Genomic DNA, 22500 nt, shown 5'->3' on the forward strand with positions numbered 1-22500 from the left:
AATTTTACGCCTGCTCTCCATGCTGGCATGGGTTGGATGGACGGATGCTTTCTCCGACGCCGTCTCCTTTGTCTCTTCTATCCTTAGCAGGAAAAAATAAACTGGATTACACAGTTACAAATCGTAAAATCAACCTCACCTCACACATCTACTTAACACAGGTATTCGATTACGTCTCTAAGTTTTTAGGCTCAAATCTCACACAGGTCAACTCTCTTCCGATAAAATAATCCCCAAAGTACTGTGGATGGTATAATCAACAAAGGCCCGTGAAAACAGTGTTCCAGCATGGTCGCAAACTAATGATGGAAACCAGTAAAAAGAAGAATGAAGATGTTTACTGAAACTAGGATCAAAGTCGTCCAGTTTATGTGAAATAAGAGGCAGTGACCATGTCCACTGGGCACTGTCCCTCAGTGCTCATTGCATTTCAACAGGTCAACCACACGTGTAGGAAAAAAAGCATGAAAGCCCGTACACGGTCATTTGACTTGCTGGAAATGGAAAAAAAATACAACAGAGGAAGTAATCTTATATATATGCATAATACAAAGAGACAGCTTGGCTGGTCATGACTGAAATGGCTCTAATCATAAGATCTGGCTGATCAGAATTGTCCGGTGGTTAGACATCATCGACATTAATATTTTATGAGGATTGTACCTGTGGGATTGGTAAAAATTTCTGAAACAAGGAAGAGCAAAGGATAGGTAGTGTGGAGTGGTGTCAGAGGAGAAGCTGTTGTAACAATGGGGGGAATTGAAAACAGTATAAGGGCTTGAATATACAACAGATTTATAGGCAATGAAACTAAAGAGAAAGGCCTCTACACAGTCACTTGACCTATTACAAATAATGGCTAAATATGCATCAAATCACATGTTAAAGAAGAATAAGTGTTCTAAAACGGCGGAAGAACAACAACAGAATCTAGGCACAGGTAGAGTTGTGTGGTAAGAGGTTTGCTTCCCAACCACAAGATTTCAGGTTCAGTCCCACTGTGTGGCACATTGGGCAAAAATCCCTTCTACCACAGCCTCAGGCTGACCAAAGCCTTGTGAGTGATTTCGGAGATGGAAACTGAAAGAAGCCTGTTTTGTGTGTATGTGTGCATTTCTTTGTGTTTGTCCCTTACCACTGCTTGACAACTGGTGTTGGTTTGTTTATGTCTCCATAACTTAGTTTGGCAAAAAAAAAATCAATAAAATAAGTACCATACTTTAAAAAAAAAAGTACTGGGCTCAATTTGTTTTGACTAAACTATTTACAGCAGTGCCCCAGCATGGTCACAGTCCAATGGATGAAAGCAATGGTCACAACTGAAACATCCGCAATTAAGGCTAAACAGCAGCGACTGAGCAACACAGCATGTAGGGCAAGCTATTGTGTATATTCACTGTTCATGTTAGAAGTTGAACTGACTGCCAAGGAACAAGAAGTACAATCTCAACCGGAGAACGTTGATCAAACTCACCAATGTCTCACCACCATCAAAATCATTTTATGCTTGCATTTCCATGACGGCATGGGTTAGATGAGGTTTCTGAGGCAGTGCTTTACACTACTATGCTCTTACTATTGCTAACTCTTTTAGTTGCTGCTAATAGCACACAGGGTTGGAATGTAACTGCTCTAGAATCAGGATACATGTGGTAAAACTTACCAACACCTGCAAGTAACAAACACTTCACAATGCTCCTCGTACCGTTTACATAGGTATGGTGCTGGTGGCACGTGAAACATTCGAGCGAGTTCGTCGCCAGTGCCGCTGGACTGGCTCCTATGCAGGTGGCACATAAAAAGCACCATTTGGGCATGGCCATTGCCAGTACCACCAAACTGGCCCTCGTGCCGGTGGCATGTAAAAGCACCCACTACACTCTCAGAGTGGTTGGCGTTAGGGAAGGGCATCCAGCAGTAGAAACTCTGCCAGATCAGATTGGAGTCTGGTTCGCCAGACCTCAGTCAAATCGTCCAACCCATGCTAGCATGGAAAGCGGACGTTAAATAATGATGATGATGATGGTTCATGAACCAAGCTTGTATCCCAGCTTCCTAGCTGAATATTGTTAATGTTCTAAATAGAACGGCTTAAACATTGCAACATACCATCTCATGAGTATTTGAGACACTGTAATTGGAAAAAAACAAACACACACACAAAGAAAGGTCAGGTTATCTTTATATATAAAAGTGAGGTTGTGTGCTGTCTGTCTCCTACGATTTAGATTCCTTACTCCCACATTTTGCGGTGCAGTTTAACCATATCGAGCCCTTCTGGGTATTAGCGCGCGTCTACGATTTAAAAAAAAAATTTACCATCAATTTTCCCCATTTTTAATGCATTTTTGGCATTTATAAGGGAAGTAACTCTCTAAAAATTTATTATTAAATCTCAGAACGTAAAAAGCTACAGTAACACCCCCTCCCTTTGTGGTTAGCCATATTGAGATGGCTATTATACTTTACATCTCTAAAAATGCTTATATAGTTATTTCCCTTACAAACCCGAGCAACGCCGGGCGATACTGCTAGTTCTACATAAAGAGAAAAACAGTGTTATTGATAAAGAGAGTGAATTCCAAGTATATTACTGGTACATAAACAGTAAAGGCCAAACCAACAAGAAGGTATCTTTCATCTTCTACTTGCTTCAGTCATTACACTGTGGCCATGCTGGGGCATTGTCTTGAATTGACCTAAGTACTTATTATATTTTGTTTTAAGCCTCGTATTTATTCTTTCGGTCTCTTTTGCCAAACCGCTAAGTCATGAGGGGGGGGGGTTGAGCAAATGATGTATGTATGTAAAATAGAAAATGTGTCACGAGAATAAAAGGGAAAAGGCAGAGTGAAGCATATATTGATGAAATATAAGAAAGTGGTGGCTGAGTGTTGGTAAATAAGGTGGTATGATACACCTGTACCATTAACACACTCACCTAGAAATCTGAAGCTTCAGTGCGTTTGGTAAAAAAAGGAAAAAAGAAAATCAATGTTTATTGTTACAATTAGGGAGAGAAAGGGGAGAAGGGGAGGTTGGGATGGAGAGGAAATACATTCCGAGATGAGACTGAAGTTTTTTTTTCATTTCCTCTGCAGGTACAGGTTGGATAGCTTCTGAGACAGACAGACTTATCGAGGAAGGAAGTCTATATGTGGGTTTTCAACCTGTAAGAAACAGAAGCCAAATCTCTCCCTCAAATCGCGTTTTACCATCTTTTTATAAGATATTGAATAATGTAGTTCTATAGAATACACTATGCTTGAAAATATGTTTGGATAATCTTAACTGGAATGGTTTTGATCATAGTTGTACTCAAGCATAACCAACATTAGGTTAAACAACAAGAGAGACAGACAGACAGACAGACAGACATGCAATGGAGACAACCACTCTCGCTTCAGGAGACTGATTTCCAATTTGTTTATATTGTAAATGTCTGAAGCGAACAGCTCATAGTGAGATATAAACTCTGCAAGTTCAATTTCTATCCCTATAGAGGCACAGGAGTGGACGTGTGGTAAGAAGCTTGCTTCCCAACCACATGGTTCCGGTTTCAGTCCCACTGCATGACACCTTGGGCAAGTGCCTTCTACTAAAGCCTTGTGAGTAGATTTGGTAGACAGAAACTGAAAGAAGCCCATTGTATGTGTATGTATATGTATATATATATATATATATATATATACACATATATCAGAGGCGACTCCAGGTCATCAGCATCACTTGGGCTCATCACAGATTTCACATAAGACATTCAAAGAATTTCACATTTTTCTGCTTTATTTCTAGCCCCAAACAGCTTATTTTTATTAAAATCTAGCACTATGTTTTTCTCCATTTCTAAGTTAAGGGTAAAAATAAAGCAACCCTGCAAAACACAACAGATCCTTACACACAGGCGCAGAGAACAACAGCAATCAAATAATGACAGCCGAATGCACAACAAACATCAGCCACCTGACTGTCACCTGTACTCTTGACAAGAGATGCCAGTTAGTCTTTTACACCTGCCAGGCTTGATATTAGCCCAAGTTGCAGGGTATTTTTCATTCCTTTAAGAATATTCTAAAACGGAAACTTTTCATAGACTGGAATTTAAATCCTAATCTCTACAGAAATTTATCGTTTCAAGAAAACATTGAATTTGAATTACTTTTAATTTTTATAATCATAGATAACAACCCAGGCTGTAACTTCTGAGCCCGTGTCAGGTGCGTATGAATGATGTTGAGAGAACGTCCACTACGAATGATATTGTTTGACACAGGGCACCTACCTCTAAGACGAATGCCAGACACTGAACAAAAATAAATGAACTGCGACCAGGCTCATTAAAAGAAGCCCGAGTTATTGGCTGAAATTACATACTTGAAGTGTTGGCAGAAATTAAATCAGCTTTACTAAATTTATACTAAGCGCAAACAGCCCAAGTGCTGGAGTTGCCACTGATATATATATATGTATGTATGTATTTGTGTCCCCCCACCATCGCTTGACAACCGATGCTAGTGTGCTTACATCCACGTACCTTAGCGGTTCAGTAAAAGAGACTGATAGAATAAGTACCAGGTTTACAAAGAATAAGTTTGTTTGACTAAAGGTGGTGCTCCAGCATGGCTGCAGTCAAATGACAAACAAGCAGAAGAATAAAAGAATATCATATAATCATATATCCCAAAACAAACTCCACTGTATCAAAGTAGCCCTTTTCTATTTGCAAAAAGTCTATTTACATGGAATGGTCTCCAGCCAGATTGTCCAGACACATCTAACCAAAACACAACAACTGACACAGGGCAAGTTCTTACAAAGATATGTTCAATGTTCCTCTGAAATGCTCAGGCAACTTACTCCCTATTCCTGGAGATTACATCAGGGATTACATCAGAGTTTACCCTGATGTAATCCCCAGGCATCCAGCAACAGGACCTCCGTAATGCTATGATGGACCTTGAAGTCTGGCGTAACATAGTAAATTCCACTGTCTCGAACACGGTCGAACAATGATGATGATGCTCCCTATGTCCATGTGATGTTACCAGTTATTGTGAACACAATGAGAAAACACAAAGACATGTGTTTATACATTTAAGCTAAGTAAGATGCAAAGAGTTAAACAGCATAACTGTTTATCATCAGACAAGAAATAAATATGACAGAAGAGAAACATTCAAAAGAAGTGTCTGATTAATTTACAAGAGTAATAACAATTTCCAAACACTGACACATTTTGAGGAAACAACAATCAATAAAACTACCTCCCACTCTACTTGACTTATTTATTTTATTGACCTTGGATAGATAAACGGAAGACAAAAGTCAATGTCAGACAATTTGAATGTAGGTACCTGACAAAATAGCACAAGTCCTAGAGGAGGCTGCATTGATTCTGTCAGTCACCAGCTTCATAACATCAATAATGCTCATAAAACAAGCTGTGTCTTCATCATCATCATTTAACATCGACTTATTCATGCTTGCATGAGTCCGACACAATTTGTCAAGGCAAATTCCAATGGTTGGATGCCCCACCTGTTACCAACACTCGTGTTTTTGCAAGTAGTGTAATATTTTCCCATGGCCAAACATTTTTTCACACAAGACTGGAAATGAACAATCTCACTGGTAATAATGATGATGATCATCATTTACAACCATCACATGAAGTTTAGACAAGGGTACACACAAAGATGTATACACACACACACACATTAACTTGTACCTGAGTAGTTAATTTGTAGAGAGTGATTATGCATCTTCATCCTGATGGATGTGAAGGGTGCTGATGTCTGATGTGGCTGTCCAGGTCAAGGATGGTATAGAAGATTTGGGGGCATTTATTGCAGGGGAGGGTTGGCAAGGGACGAGGAAGGGCAAGTTGCTCTCTGCCTCTTGATATTTATTATTTCCCATCTGGACCATTCCTTTGACAACAACATGTCGCCGCTTTGGGCAGTTCATGGTGATTGTCTCCCAGGTATTTGGGTCAATGGAGCAAGCAGAGGAGAGTGGCCTTGAGTTGGTCTCAGAAATGGAATTTGGGGGGCTCTGTGCCATCTGGTGCCTGAGGCCAACTCTGCAAATATACATTTCTAGTAAATCTGCAAGGCTTTGGTTGACTTGCAGCTGTAGAAGACATTTGCCCAAGGTACCACACATTGGGGCAGAATCAAAGACAATATGATTAGGAAGCAAGCTTCTTAAACCACCTGCTCTAAGACCCCTTAGAAAATCCGAAAGACAGCAGTCCAGTGTTGTCAGAGATGAAGGATGCTCCCTGACAGTATGTTTGATAATGCTGTAAACTGAAAAGTCCTTCATGAGGGACTTCTAAAGTTTACACCTTGATGCATTGATGTATCTTCCAAAGCATTTAGTAATTAACTAAATCAGGTTATGTGTCTGTTAGATTTATAACAGGTTAAAATCAGAAAAGCATCAGGCAATATGCTTTGTGGTATTTGTTCACTTTCTGAGCTCTGGTCAGTTTTTCCTGTGGCCAGATGCCCTTTCTGTTGCAAACTCTTACTTGTTTCTAAGGCACTTATTCCTTGGTCTTTCAAAAATGCTGAACTGCTCAACACTATATTTTATAAACAGATGTAGACAGTGACACTGCTTAATAGGGTGACATTGTTTTTATGTCGTGTGTAAACAATATCAAGATACAAATAAACACACACATCATCATCGTTTAGCGTCCGCTTTCCATGCTAGCATGGGTTGGATGGTTCAACTGGGGTCTGGGAAGCCAGAAGGCTGCACCGGGCCCAGTCTGATCTGGCAATGTTTCTACGGCTGGATGCCCTTCCTAATGCCAACACATATATATTAATGAATGATAAAAGTTATATAATCACTTTCATTCATTTACAGCCATTTTTGTTATAAGAAACAGTGCACACACACACACACACACAATGAGTTCCAAATAATTTGTTTACCAATTTTACAAACTTGTCTAATGCTGTAGTAGAAAACATTTGCCCATAGTGCTATGCAGCAGGAATGAATCCAAAATCACGAGATTGTAAAGTGAAATTTTTAACCACAAAGCCACGCCTGCACATGTGAGCGTGAGTGTGTGTGTGGTACTGAACTCTTAGACCATAGATGAAAGCATTTGTGGACAATCAACTGGGATGGAGTAGACTGTGTAGACCGTGTTGGTGGCTAAACTGCATCCCTAGCTTTAGAATGTCAATAGATTGTGCAACAGTTACTTGTGAAGTTTCTCTTCTGTTACTGATAGCAATGTAAAACCGAGGAGTGTTTCATCAACTTACAATGCCGGGAGCACCATTCCCTCAGATCCCGGAAACAGATGTGCAGGCCATATCGCCTGACCATCAATTAGACACTTGATGGCAAAAGGCAAGAAGCAGTATTACTAACGGAGAACAGTGCACAAAACACTTTACACTCATTCATAAGTATTTAAAAAATCACACACCACGGATGTACGACTGTGTTTATGATTACAAAAAAACATGCATCAGAAACAATAGTGTTGTTGTTGTTGCTCACACCCTTTCACAGCTTGGCACTTTTTTCTTTCCTTTTATAGCTTCTTGCCTATTCATAGTTAAATATCTATTCAAAGCTAAAAACCTATCTTTGACTAGACGCCAATTTGTGGCTTGGTAGACTGCAGCATTTGAGAGTTAAAGTGGCTTTGCCATAGACGCAACAACAATGCTGGTGACATGAAACACCACCACCACCCTCTGGCTAATTTGCATATGTGAATGCAAAAATGACCACAATCAAGCAGCTCAGTGGAAACTTTGACCATGAGTATATAACTCAAGGAGAAATGAGCTCAGCTAAGATGATTCACCCTTGTCACAGCCAGAAGCAATTATTGAGCTACAAGTGCCAGAGTTAATAAAACGGTACCGACACCGACTAAGTGTAACATAATGTGTTAACATTTCCACTTTCAGACACTAATTTGACTGATTTCACAGATAGTAATTTGAAAATAAATCAGATTTAAGAGCTTCTACGAAGGAGGATCTGCAAGAAGCAATTTTGTTTTCTTTTTGTAAGCAAAAATCTTAGTTAATTTTTAATTTAATAAATTCTAATCAGATACTTTTTAATCCTTTAAATCATAATTTACATTTCATTGATTGCAATCTTTCATGTTATATTTATCTCAATTTTACATTTCAACAATACTTTAATCTCAAAAAGGAAGGGTAATATGTTTATTTCCAAGTTCCCTGCTTTAATATAGATTTTGGAAATGGTAAACAAAGAGGTTTCTGATTCTCTTTTGTAGTATTTATATGGTTTATTACTCTCTTTCTCTTTTCCTCTCTCTTTTACTTGTTTCAGTCATTTGAATGCGGCCATGCTGGAGCACCGCCTTTAGTCAAGCAAATCGACCCCGGGACTTATTCTTTGTAAGCCCAGTACTTATTCTATCGGTCTCTTTTGCCAAACCGCTAAGTGACGGGGACGCAAACACACTAGCATCGGTTGTCAAGCAATGCTAGGGAGACAAACACAAACACACATACATATATACGACAGGCTTCTTTCAGTTTCCGTCTACCAAATCCACTCACAAGGCTTTGGTTGGCCGGGGCTATAGCAGAAGACACTTGCCCAAGGTGCCATGCAGTGGGACTGAACCCGGAACCATGTGGTTGGTAGGCAAGCTACTTACCACACAGCCACTCCTGCGCCTATCATTTCCATTACTTTCTTCTTATTTTTTATCTTATGCTTAACTGCAATGTTATTATCATTATCACTTTATGCCTACTTTCTATGGTGGCACAATTTCAACAGGTTATCAAGGGCCAAGTCAGTTCTTATTTGGAGTTACTTTACTCTGAGATAGTTCGGGGAACCATGCCTCACTAATATGTTCTGGTTTTAGCAAGCCTTCTAAAGCTGGATGCCCTTCCTAACACCAACCATTTTGCAGGTATGAAATTAATTATATTCAATATCAATTGTTACAGACAGCAGTGAACATAACCAGATGCTATACAGTATGGCCTAAATTCCAAGAGTTGTAGACACTAAACATCTGAGGTCATTTGAGAAGAAAAGCTACAGATGAACACTGCAGATAATTCGGGCAGCCTGTAGCACAAAAAATTTGTTCCTAGACGAGATGGGAGTAGATTGAAGGTTGGTGACAATAACCAGAAGGTGAAAATGGAGTGTAAATATAAAGGATTGGGCAGACACGATATCAAGGATCTGGCAGAGTGTACAACTGCAATATGAGGAGACTGCAGTGTTTGGCAAGGATCGGCGGTTGTATCTGAGGCCTCCAACCCTCAGCCATGAGAAGGAGCATATTTATTTAGTCAATCAAATTCCAATGTTACTAGCCACAAGACTGACAGAATAATAGCAATGTGATTAAGAAGTTCATTGCAGTCTCAGTATGCAGAACTTTGGTGAAAAGTCTTCTTGTACAGCCTTGAGTTGGCCGAAGCTGTGCAACTGAAATTTTGTAGTTAAAAACTGTGAAAAAGACTAAGGGCCCATTCATATTCCATAGTGGTAGACTTAATATGTCACCCAGTTTAACATGACCATCTGACTCAGTTGGGTTTCTAGCCCAAATATTTGCAGCACAGTGGCTTTCCTCTCACCTCTCTAGGATGTCCTGTAAAAGGTCAATGGCACTAACTCAAACTAAGCCATAAAAATATCTATTTCTTTACTACCCACAAGGGGCTAGACACAGAGGGGACAATCAAGGACAAACACAGGGATTAAGTCGATTATATCGACCCCAGTGCATAACTGGTATTTAATTTATCGACCCTGAAAGGATGAAAGGCAAAGTTGACATTGGTGGAATTTGAACTCAGAACGTAACGGCAGACGAAATGCGGCTACACATTTCGCCCGGCTTGCTACCATTTCTGCCAGCTCGCCACCTTTAACTAAGCCATAAAAATATCAAAACACAAAAAAGATACATAACTTACTTAAATCAAAGGCTATGAATCAACGATGGAATTCTTTATTGTTGCTTGATTACTAGAAATAGCAGCCAAGTCTCTCTCTCACATACAAGGGTATTCCTAAAAGAATGTCTATACATTTTAACAATCGATAACTCAATTTTGTTTCATTTTAGTCAAATTAAGCTTTAAATAAAGGACGTTCATCCTAAAATGCTACTGGAAGTTTGAAAAATGCAGTTGAAGTGCAAAGACAGTTTAGGTGGGAGTTTCAAACAGAAACCCTTACATGGCTAACCATCACTTGAGTTAGATATAAATTTGAAGGAACTGTTCAGAATGTCCACAGGAAATATTCTGGAAGACTGTGGATATCGATGAACCAAACAAAGCAAGAAAGGGTATTAGAAATTCGAGTTCAAATCAGTATGGCAAACAAGTGATGAAATTAAATTAAAATTCTGAAATCAAGCGCCCACTGCATTTTGAAGTGCTGTCAGGAAAAGTTGCATTAGAAAAATAGCCCATGCTCTCAGTGAAGACAGCTGGAAACAAATAGTGGAGTTTCACATGTAGTACTTTGACAAAGATCGTTTGGAGTGATGGGGCTACATTTAACACTTTAGTATTTAAACCGGCTATATCTGGCCAAAATACCTAATCTGTTTTATGTTCAAACTGACCAGATCCAGGCCCTCACACCTACCCCACAATGTTATTCTACATTAAGTAATTACACCATCAAGATCTTGAAGATATGAGATAATGCATGATTAATTCAAATCAATGGGAATCAATAAGCATTATGTTTGATAGAATAATCAGAACACCAAAGGGTTAAATTAAATGGCTTGATTAACCACCACAGCAGCATCTACTGAAGACCTGAGAATCTACATATTCCAGAAGAACATCATATTAATTTACTAGGAGCTACAGCATGGTGCAGTTTATCATCAAAAAGATTAATTGGACTATTCTTTTTTGAAAAGAAGGTGACTGGTGCCATTTACTAGAACTTGCTGCAACAATCTGTCAAGCAGAGTAATTTAAGGGCCTACCCTGAAGAGATTTTGCCAAGTTAGATTGAACAAAGTGGTTTTAGATTAAAAAAAAAAAAAAAAAACCCTCTGCATTCACCAGATTTCACACCTCTAGACATTTTTTTTAGAGATATTTAATAAGATATAATTTACAGTGCAAAATCCTGGCAACAGTCAACAAATCGAGGACAGCCATTGAAAGCGAATGCGCACTAATACCTAATGAGATGTTTCTAGATACTGGAAATATACAGAGAGTATATACAATACCCCTCACCTACATATGAGTAAAAGTACACACAAGGAAAAGGTAATAGGAAGCATGTAACACATCTACCTTCAAAGGTGCAGGCAGAACAATAAGCCTATGGGGGGAGACAGAGAGGAAGGGAAAACAACTAAATTCTTGAGGGGGGAAAAAAATTACATTGTTTTTTGTGATGGTTTTACCAAGATAAAAAGAAGGTAGGTGTGGTTGAAACAAAGCTATCAACAGGTCACTGGCCCCCCATGCCCTCCAGCTAGGTTGACAATAAACAGGCAAAATACACAGACATAGATATAGTCACACATAGACACATACAGAGAAACATGTATATCTACATATGAATGTGTGTGTGTGTGTATTTATACATATATAAACACACATTTTTGTATATTAAAAAATATCAATGTATTCCATTGATATTATTCTACATTTTCAATTTAGTATTTACTTATGCAGTTCATTCTTAATGTTTTGAGGGGTTTTTTGTTTGTTTTTAGACAAATAATGAAAAACAAAAACAATATTAATCTTTCTTTAACTGATGATAATCACAAGCAGGATTGAAAGATCTTTACTCTCTCTTTTACTCTTTTACTTGTTTCAGTCATTTTGACTGTGGCCATGCTGGAGCACCGCCTTTAGTCGAGCACATCGACCCCAGGACTTATTCTTTGTAAGCCCAGTACTTATTCTATTGGTCTCTTTTTGCCGAACCGCTAAGTGACGGGGACGTAAACACACCAGCATCGGTTGTCAAGCAATGCTAGGGGGACAAACACAAACACACATACATATATATATATACATATATACGACAGGCTTCTTTCAGTTTCCGTCTACCAAATCCACTCACAAGGCATTGGTCGGCCCGGGGCTATAGCAGAAGACACTTGCCCAAGATGCCACGCAGTGGGACTGAACCCGGAACCATGTGGTTGGTTAGCAAGCTACTTACCACACAGCCACTCCTGCGGTCATCTTTTAAAAATATTTTTCCTTGGCATTGGAAAAAAAATATTCTCTTTACAGACTAATTAACCCACCCACCCACCCCCAAACTGAGAAAGACATTTCTGAAATTTCTTGCTGACCAACCTGCGCAAATGGTTTGTTGTTTATAGTGATCAAACGTTTGTATTGTACAATAAGCTCACTCCCTCCACCAAATTGATGTTTCCTGAACAGGTGTACAGCCTACCTCACACCTGGTGCCAAAGTTATTGCAGAGCAATGCGAGGTAAGGTGCATAATGCACCACCTGGTCCAATACTTGAAACCACAATCTCGTGATTGCAAGTGTAACATCTTGATCACAAGGCCATTTTTTTTCTGTTCTCTCTCCATTTTTTAAGCTCTCAATCCTTTCCATCGAACAGCTGAGACTTGAAATGCCAAAGACTTTTCTGAACTATATATACATATTTGTACACAGACACACACACATAATATATATATATATAGGCGCAGGAGTGGCTGTGTGGTAAGTAGCTTGCTAACCAACCACATGGTTCCGGGTTCAGTCCCACTGCGTGGCATCTTGGGCAAGTGTCTTCTGCTACAGCCCCGGGCCGACCAATGCCTTGTGAGTGGATTTGGTAGACAGAAACTGAAAGAAGCCCGTCGTATATATGTATATATATGTATATGTGTGTGTGTGTGTGTGTGTTTGTGTGTCTGTGTTTGTCCCCCTAGCATTGCTTGACAACCGATGCTGGTGTGTTTACGTCCCCGAGACCGATAGAATAAGTACTGGGCTTACAAAGAATAAGTCCCGGGGTCGATTTGCTCGACTAAAGGCGGTGCTCCAGCATGGCCGCAGTCAAATGACTGAAACAAGTAAAAGAGTATATATATATATATATAAAACTTATAAATGGGTTGGAGAATTTCTATTTTGGATATATTTGGGGTACTTAGTTGTGCACATGACTTAGTGTTTGCTTCTTCCATGGGAATAAGTAAGTATTTCATTAATTTCTTTGCCGCATTTTTCACTGACGAAGAGAAGGTTCTTATGAATTAACTCTGAAATCGGGTCCGATATGGTAATAACGGAATTTTTTTAGAAATTTCTGTTAGCTTTCTTCGAGATGCGTGCTTATAGTAATGAATTATATGGTTATGGACGATGTGTCTAGTTTCGGCATATTTGGCTTTAAAATTTTTTCTTTTGCCCTTGTTTATAAATTTTACCTTTAAAGGTATTTTTTAATATGCTGACCATTGATAAAACTTTTTTCAAAAAATTTTATCCTATATTAGATGTGTGTGTGTATATATATGTATGTATGTACATATACACACACACACAGACAGTTCACACTAGTGAATATAACTAAGTGTTGTCTACCATTTAGTGTGACTGATAGATTACATCGGTGAACAAGACTAGGTGTTGTGTAGTATTTACTATGGTAGATAGGTAGATGGATAAATAGATAGACAGACAAGTAGTCAGACAGATAAAGGAGTAGACAGACAGACAGAAAAATGTGTATGTATGTATGCGTGTTTTTGGAGACAGTGTAGGCATTGCACTGGTTTCGATTCCCAGTTGCTTGCCATTCTCGTTGAAAGGCATGCAATAGACAAGTCATCACTGATCACTCCCCTAAAGCTAACAGGACTGGTCACCTATTAAATGGATACCGATAATTATGGAATAGCCAAGCAGAAAGACAATTAAATAATCGACTACCAACTCACCTGTGTGAATAAGCTTACACACCTACGTACTATACAGATAGAGAAGGGGGTGGGATAAAGAGGGAGTGTGGGAGACTAACAAAAATTATTAAAAAAAAAAAACAAAAAAAAACGATGGAGCCATAATGTTTATCTCTCGCATCTTTTAATGCTATTCATTCACTGATTCCATAAAAACAGACAATCCTCTCGACAAAACAATAGAATAGTAAGAGCCATTTACCCAAACACCTTCACCGCACCATTTATCACCACCACCACTACCACCATTTATTATTACCAAGGTTGACTGTACCTTTCATCCTTTCGGGGTCGATAAATTAAGTACCAGTCAAGTACTGGGTCGATGCGATCGACTACCGCCCCCCGCCGTTCCCTCAAATTCCAGGCCTTGTGCCTTAAGTAGAAACGATTATTATTATTAGAATTGTTAGCGCACCGAGCAAAATGCCAAGTGACATTTCGTCCCGTCTTTAAAATTACAAAGGCGGTGCTCCAGCATGGCCGCAGTCAAATGACTAAAACAAATAAAAGAATATTTATTTTAATACGTTATTATTATAATTGCAATTAATATCATTATTAAGGGACGGATAAGAGAGAGAATCGGTAGAGGCGTTGGACAAAAAGCTTTTTGACAAATTCATTTGCGTTCTTCTACTTTCCGCGGTCGATTAATGAAGTATATTAATGAAGTATCAAGCTACCCGTAACGAACTGGATCGATACAATCAGCTGATGCAATGTGTACATACACTCTCAACTGGGCCGGATTAATAGTCATAGCGATGTACATGCACTCACAATCGGTCCGGATAAACAATTGTAGCAGTCAATGAGTAAATAAAAGAAAATAAATAAAACCGGTGTTTGCTTTAAATTACCTCACTACCACCAAAAACCGTTTCGACATTACGCAACATTTTGGGGAGGGTTTTCTGGGCAACTGTCAAGTCAACCCTCCTACAATAAAATTATGTCGAGAGAGAGCCTCTACGCGGCCCACCCGATCACCCTGGTGACAGAAGTTAAACCCCCTTCAAATCATTCTAACGTTTTATAAAAAAGATATAACGACATATACTCTATGTAGTTCTAGAAACAAAATCTTTCCCAAATAAATAAATAAGTAAAAATAGAGGACGGTCACTACTAAGGTGTTTTGTTCGTAAGGTCAATCAGTAATGACCTGCAGGTAAAACTATATACATCACCTTTTCCGGCGACGACTTGGCTACCAGCCCAGGCTCCGCTTGCTCATCAGGTTGAGAAAGGTATATATAAAAAATAAAAAATAAACCCTCAGGGTATCGGTCGCTCTCCAAAAAGGTTTATGGGTCGAGCCTGCGGTAGTTGGGACCTCTGGCGTTCTAGGCCCTCGGACCATATCCCCTGCTCACTGATATCGGAGCAGAAATTGGCTGTCCGCATGCGCGAGCCCCAGGATTAATTGTTTACTCCTGATATGTTTAAGTCTATTTACCAAATATTATTATTCCTTCTAAAACGAACGGGAAGAAAGTTTAAACATTGAAAATACCAGAGCAGTAATAGAAGTAACATTTGGATTGAGGTTATTTTAACGTCTTTTGTTTTTTTCACGAACATTTGATATTTTCTTTGTGGCCTGTACTTAGATTTTGGACATTTCAAAGACCCCCTTCGAGTGTCCAGTGCAAGTTCCATAAAAATAAATAAGATAGAAGTGATAGAGTTATCCGACAGTTTACCAAAATAACTACTTACTGCCCTGGTTTTCCATGTTTTTGTTATTTTGTCCCAGTCAAGTCCCGAGCGTCTGACACAAATATTTATATCTAAAATTAGTTGTTTTTTTTCTGTTTTTATTTTTTACGCTTTAAATTCAAATCCCACAGAGTTTTCTTTCATCCTTCCGGGATCAATAAAATACGGTACAAATCAAATATTGAGGTTTGATTTGAAAAGACTTCCGCATATTTAAAAACAAAAAAAAAATTCTGAAAAAAGTCAAAGAAGAATTTAGGTGGGAGGGGAAATTTTAAAATGCCGATTTTTTTTGGCATTTTCCCGGAATCTCCGAAGCCGAAAACATGGGTTTTGGGAGAAAAAAAAAAAAAATAAATAAAATAAAATAAGAAATCGAGATATGGGAGGGGGGGGCGAAGTCTTTCCTTTGATTTAACTGACAAATCCTGCCCACCCCACATCGATGGTCTTGCGTCTATCTATATGAAAAACAATTATTTATTTTAAAGATTTGAGCCCAAAATACAGTCGAGATCGAACGAATGGAGGGAGGGAGTCATCGATAACATTAGAACCAGTAATAATATACTAGTCGGTTTAATAACCGAACAGTCGGCTCCACGATATTACGAAGCAGTACGATTTACCTTGCGACCTGCCCCTTTCATATACACCTAACCTACTCCCTTCGATTCGGTCCCTACAACCACCTGTAACCGTGAAGTCAGGCCTTCAGAATAAGGGAAAAGAGAAGAGATTTTATACACACACAAAGCTATATATATATATATATATATATATAAAGAATGTAATAAGTGAGAGAGCCTCGGTTGTCTTGAATAGACACGAAACAAGTATCGATACATTTCGACCGTGAACAAATCGACAAGTATCTTTAGTTGGGTGCGGTACTCTTATCGAAGGGTTGATGACGATAATCGTGACTAATTACTGTGACCTTGAATTTAATTTAATAGAGAATGGACGAATAAACCAGACGAGTTCGACTATTATAACCTGGCACAGTTCCCACCATAGCGCACACACACATACACACCTTCACACTCATATGTATATGTGTATACATACATACATACACACACACACACACACACACCACACACACCTATATATATATATATATATATATATATATACATACATACACGCGCGCACTTTTGAGTAGAGAGGAATTTGGGATCTGGCGATACGCCATAAAGCTAAACCCTTTATACCCTTTATGGACGTGAACCCTAAGGTAATCCCATAAACTCGCCCTCCCGTTTTTAATATAAGGCGGTGCCCCAGCACAGCCGTAGTCTGACACACACACAATATATATATATATTTATGGGCGGAGGTATATACGCATTATATCTATATGCTGGTGTTATCAGTTAATGTATGTATATCCTGGTTACACTAGTATCCCATACAACTGGTAAACTAGTTTGTAATCTATCGACTGGAATAATTGCTATATCAGTGTGTAAGTATATGTGTGTGTGTGTGTGTGTACGTGTGTGTGTGCGTGTGGATGAGATGTCAATGATTACAGGTAAAAGAATGTAGCCTTGACAAGTGGAGTTGATGTCATCAGATGGCGTCCAACGTTCGTTCGGTGTTTCGAGCCTGATCTTTGAACATCCTTCCGTTGGCAGGTCAGCTGGGATGGCCAAATCATTACCCCTACCTCTCTTATATATATATATATATATATATATATATATATATATATATATATATACATATATACGCACACACAATAGTACTTGTATGTATCTATTGTATGTATATATGAAGATACGTATATCCGCGTGTGTGTGTGTGATTAGATATTTTAACTGCAGGTGATGTGTGTGTCTTATCGGCTCTGTGTATGTGTACATCGCCTGTATGTATGTGTGTATATAAGTGTGATGAGTAAAGTGGCCAGTTGTCCAAGTGTGAATCATGTTAAATACATAGTAACAGCTAAATATATATATATATTTTTTCTTCTTTTCTCCCCATGTGATTTCAAACAACAACTATTACTACTGATAAGGATGATGATGATTATCCCGATACAGAAAATAGGAAAGTCTTCAATGAAACATGTCTGTCAAAAGCAAAACAATTCGCGTTTAATTCGTTATTTAAAGTAGATGAAAGCCTCCTCTTCAATTACAGTAAAAACAAATATATATTTGTGTATATATGTGTATAATTCGAATGGAATTTCACAGCGTCGCAACGCCACGTTTGCCCGTTACTACCACTTTTCCTCAATACATCATCACGATGATGACCTTTTGACCACTGACCGTAGCAACCTGAGAGGTGAAGGGTTACAGTTGTCTCCGGACTACGGCTTTCGAGGATGCGAAACCATTGGTCACTCTATGACCACACATTAACTTTATTACTTTAATATCAATATATATATTGTGTGGTAAGAAGCTTGTTTCCCAACTACATGGTTCCGGGTTCAGTCCCACTGTGTGGCACCTTCGGCAAGTGTCATCTACTATAGCCTCGGGCCGACCAAAACATTGTGAGCGGATTTGTTAGACGGAAACTGAAAGAAGCCCGTCGTATGTGTGTGTGTGTGTGTGTTCCCCCCACCATCGCTTGACAACCGATGTTGGTGTGTTTCCGTCCCCGTCACCTAGCGGTTCGGCAAAAGTGACCGATAGAATAAGCACTAGGCTTACATAGAATAAATCCTGAGGTTGATTTGTTCGACTAAAGGTGGTGCTCCAGCATGGCCGCAGTCAAATGACTGAAACAAGTAAAGGAATAAAACAACACACACACACACAGAGGTATCGTTGCATGGTAAAAAGTTAGTTTCCCAACCACATGGTTCTGAGTTCAGTCTCACTGCATGACACCTTGGGCAAAATGTCTTCTACAGTCTTGGGCCGACCAATGCTTTGTGAGTGGATTTGGTAGTCGGGAACTGAAAGAAGCTTGTATGTGTCCCACAACTGGTGTTGGTTTGTTTACTCCCCAATAATCTATATATTATGTAGGGAGGGTTAAAATCCAAACTTGGTCCTCTTGATGCACATCTGCTTATTCCAGAATTCTAACTACATGTAGTTGTTATATTTATGCAAGGTACGGATAAGAGCTGAAAATTCCGGAAAAATTGTTTGCAGAGTAAATTATACATCAAAACATGAAATCTTGAAACATGTGTAATGGTGAATACCAAAATTTTTTTCCTCCTGTTCTGATATATATATACACACACTGGTATATTTTTGTGTTAACTGTGTGCATCAAGATAAACACTGCAGTTAATTTGACTTTCAGTGTTGTACCTGCATTCAGTATGCTTCACAGAGAGCTATTTTAAACAAATATTATGTTGCACGTAACAAATATTTATTCAGATGGCCAGCTAACTGTAACCACTGTGCTCCTCTATCAGTGACAATATAGAATGTGTTAGTATGCGGTTGCCAGGGGTGCTTACCACTGACGAAACTCAATGAGGTAGAAATACACATCTAGCAATACCTTCGCTGCTGTTGGACGATTTTCACCCACTACTGATATATTTGTCTCTTAGGACCAATTCTGCAGTTAATTTGGATTTCCATGATGTATCTTCATTAGATATGATATACAGATTATTATATATACTAGCAGGACCTATGGATATTTCACAGAATTAATGGTAAACTTATTCAGGTATTTCTGAAAACTTTATCCAAAGAACCTGAAAGCATAGTCTGTGTTGTGTCTGAATCAAAAGATAGTCACTCATCTGCTAATCACCAAAAAGTGAAGGAAACGGCAATATGATGATTACTTAATGCACAATTTTATAGATTTGATACACAACACTCTCCCTCTTGCTTTTTCCCTAATCATGTGAAAGTATTACAGATGGGCTGAGTAACAGAGGAAAAACACTTGGTTAAAAAAAAAAAAGACATTTCACTCACCACTACCTCTCCCATCCCTTCAACTAATCATGTGGAAGCGTTACGGATGGGCTAAGTAACGGAGCGACAAGCAGAGTTATTATAAAATATATATGCATGTGTGTGTGTGTGTGCATGTGGCTACTTTGTTAAGCTTGCCACTGAAGGGCCCTTAAAGCAAGCGCTTTCAGCTAGAGTCCTGGGTTGATCAAAGCCTTGAGTAGATTTGGTAGACAGAAACTGAAAGAATCTGTGTAGGTGGGTGTATGTATATGCAGACACACACATATATACATATATTGAAGGGAATCTACAAAGAGTGGGGGCTAAAAAGTTCCTGGCTTTGGGTGAAAGAAAATACAGGACAATCAGTTAATTATGATTTTATTGAACATATTCCTCCCTCGGATTCACACACTTATTGCAACAGTCCTTCAGTTTTTCTAAGCCCTATGAAAGAAGTTGGAAGGTTGGGCTTCCAACCAAGCCTTTCACAATACCCTTAAAACCAGGAACTTTTCAGCAACCCCTCGTATATGCATATACATACATACATACATATATATATATATATATATAGTTAATCCAAACAAGAAAACACAACGCGAGGACGTGGAACAAATATAGTATTATTGGATGCTCAGGAAAGAAGGAGGGTTTAACGTTTCGAGCGGAGCTCTTCGTTGGAAACATAGAAGGAAAGATCCAGAGAAGGGAAGACAAAGGAAAAAAATCGCCAACAGTACACACGATGTCACACACATATATATATATACACATAAATGTGTATATACATATATACATGAGAGGATGCTGGAAAGTGCCTGGCTATAGGTAAAAGAAAGTATGGGATGATCAGCTAATTATGATTTTATTCAACATATTCCCCTCTCAGATTCACACACTTATTGCAGCAGTCCTTCAGATTTTCTGAGACCTGTGAAAGAACACGGAAGGTTGAGCCTCCAACCAGGCCTTTCACAATACCCTTAAAGCCAGTAACCGTTCAGCACCCCTTCGTAATAATAAAAAGTCAGATGAATGAATTATATAATCCATTATATATGTGAGTGTGTGTGTATATACATACACATGCATTTATACACACACACACATCATCGTTTAACGTCCGTTTTCCGTGCTAGCATGGGTTGATATATATATATATATATATATGGCACATAAAAAGCATTCACTACACTCTCGGAGTGGTTGGTGGCATCCAGCTGTAGAAACCTTGCCACATCAGATTGGAACCTGGTGCGACACTATCAGTTTCCCATTTTCAGTCAAAGCGTCCAACCCATGCAAGCAATGAAAGCAGATGTTGAACGATGAAATGATATATACACACACACAAACCTATTTCTTTACTACCCACAGGGGCTAAACACACAGAGGACAAACAAGGACAGACAAACGGATTAAGTCGTTTATATCGACCCCAGTGCGTAACTGGTACTTATTTAATCAACTCCAAAAGGATGAAAGGCAAAGTTGACCTTGGCGGAATTTGAACTCAGGACGTAGCGGCAGACGAAATACGGTCACGCATTTCACCCGGCGTGCTAACGTTTCTGCCAGCTCGCCGCCACACATACCTGCAGTACAGTGCCAACACAGGACACCTCATGGCTTGTTTACACCTCACTGTGAACTCAATGTTATATTACCTTGCCAGTCCTGGCATCCTACATGATATGCTTAGAATGTAACTTATCTATAGACGTCACTAAAGTAACAAAGGGCACTAAGCAGAACTAGAATTGCTAGAAATAAGTGTCAAAACAATGCAATAGACATGGAAAGCACCATCTTAATGACTGACAATTAAGATAGTGTTTCCCATGGCTACTGAGTTGTTTTAACTCTTATTTCTAGCAATACTGGTGGTAATCAGTGCCCTTTGTCACTTTAGTGACGTTTATATTTCTGCCTTTAGGTTGTAAAATTGCGAATAAGACACCCATATAATTTATCTCTATATATAAACTGTGTATCAGGCTTTATTGCAGGTCAAATTTTTGTTGATATTTTCAACATTAAGCATTGAACAAACATGAAACTTGGGTCACTGAAAGATCCTGGGTAGGTACACATGTATGCAACGAACATTTCAATCGCATTGATAAGCTACCTACAAAGTTTATGTATTTTGAGGTGTTTTCAACCGTGTCCTGCTTTATTGCAGGTGTACGAAAATGTCAATTTAAGGTAATGAAAAAAAAAGCATTATCGTCATTTTATTGTAATAATGAATCATGCTACTGAAGAATAGCAGCAAAACATATGAAACACAATTTAATTGTTGGTGCTGTACTTGATTCGTCTACAGAACTTCCTTGTTTAGAAACAGTCCTTTGTCCACAGAAGCCGTTAGTTGACTAATCTGAGATGCTATGGTACTGGCGACTGCTTTGATCTTTTCCCACAGGGCATCCTTTGATGAAAACTGTAATAGCTCCTTCATGCACTTTCCTCTTCATGATCGACCAGAGCTGTTCGATAGGGTTTAAGGTCAGGAGAACAGGGAGGCCAAGTCATGAGTGATTGGCCAGTGATTCCCAAAGTTGCGAGGTACGAAATTGTGGCCCTGGCTGAAATGCGAAGGAGCATTGTCATGCATAAAAATCAATCGCCGTCAATGTGAGAGTGGCAGATCATCTAACCATACTGCAAATTGCCCCTCCAGAAACGATGTGTAGGAGTCGCTGGTGAGCTTGACACCTTCTGGTACTTGGAAAGGCCCGACAAGTTCATTTCCTATGGTTCCCACCCAAAACATGACACTGCCACTTCCTTGTTGGTGCCGAATGTGATGCGGGCGAGAAGCTCCAAGAGGGGCTCAAAACTTTGGCCCATCCGTCAAGGCCCATCCAGAGGAGCTC

At 39.1% G+C, this 22500-nt stretch overlaps 1 protein-coding gene across 2 annotated transcripts in view; it reads right to left on the minus strand.

Moving 5' to 3' along the window:
* The window catches only part of LOC115222388 (protein Mo25), a 54901-nt gene that overhangs the window by 27693 nt on the left and 4708 nt on the right, over positions 1-22500 (minus strand). The window lies entirely within an intron of this gene.

This window comes from Octopus sinensis, linkage group LG19 (genome assembly GCF_006345805.1).
Source record: "Octopus sinensis linkage group LG19, ASM634580v1, whole genome shotgun sequence".
Taxonomy (NCBI): domain Eukaryota; kingdom Metazoa; phylum Mollusca; class Cephalopoda; order Octopoda; family Octopodidae; genus Octopus; species Octopus sinensis.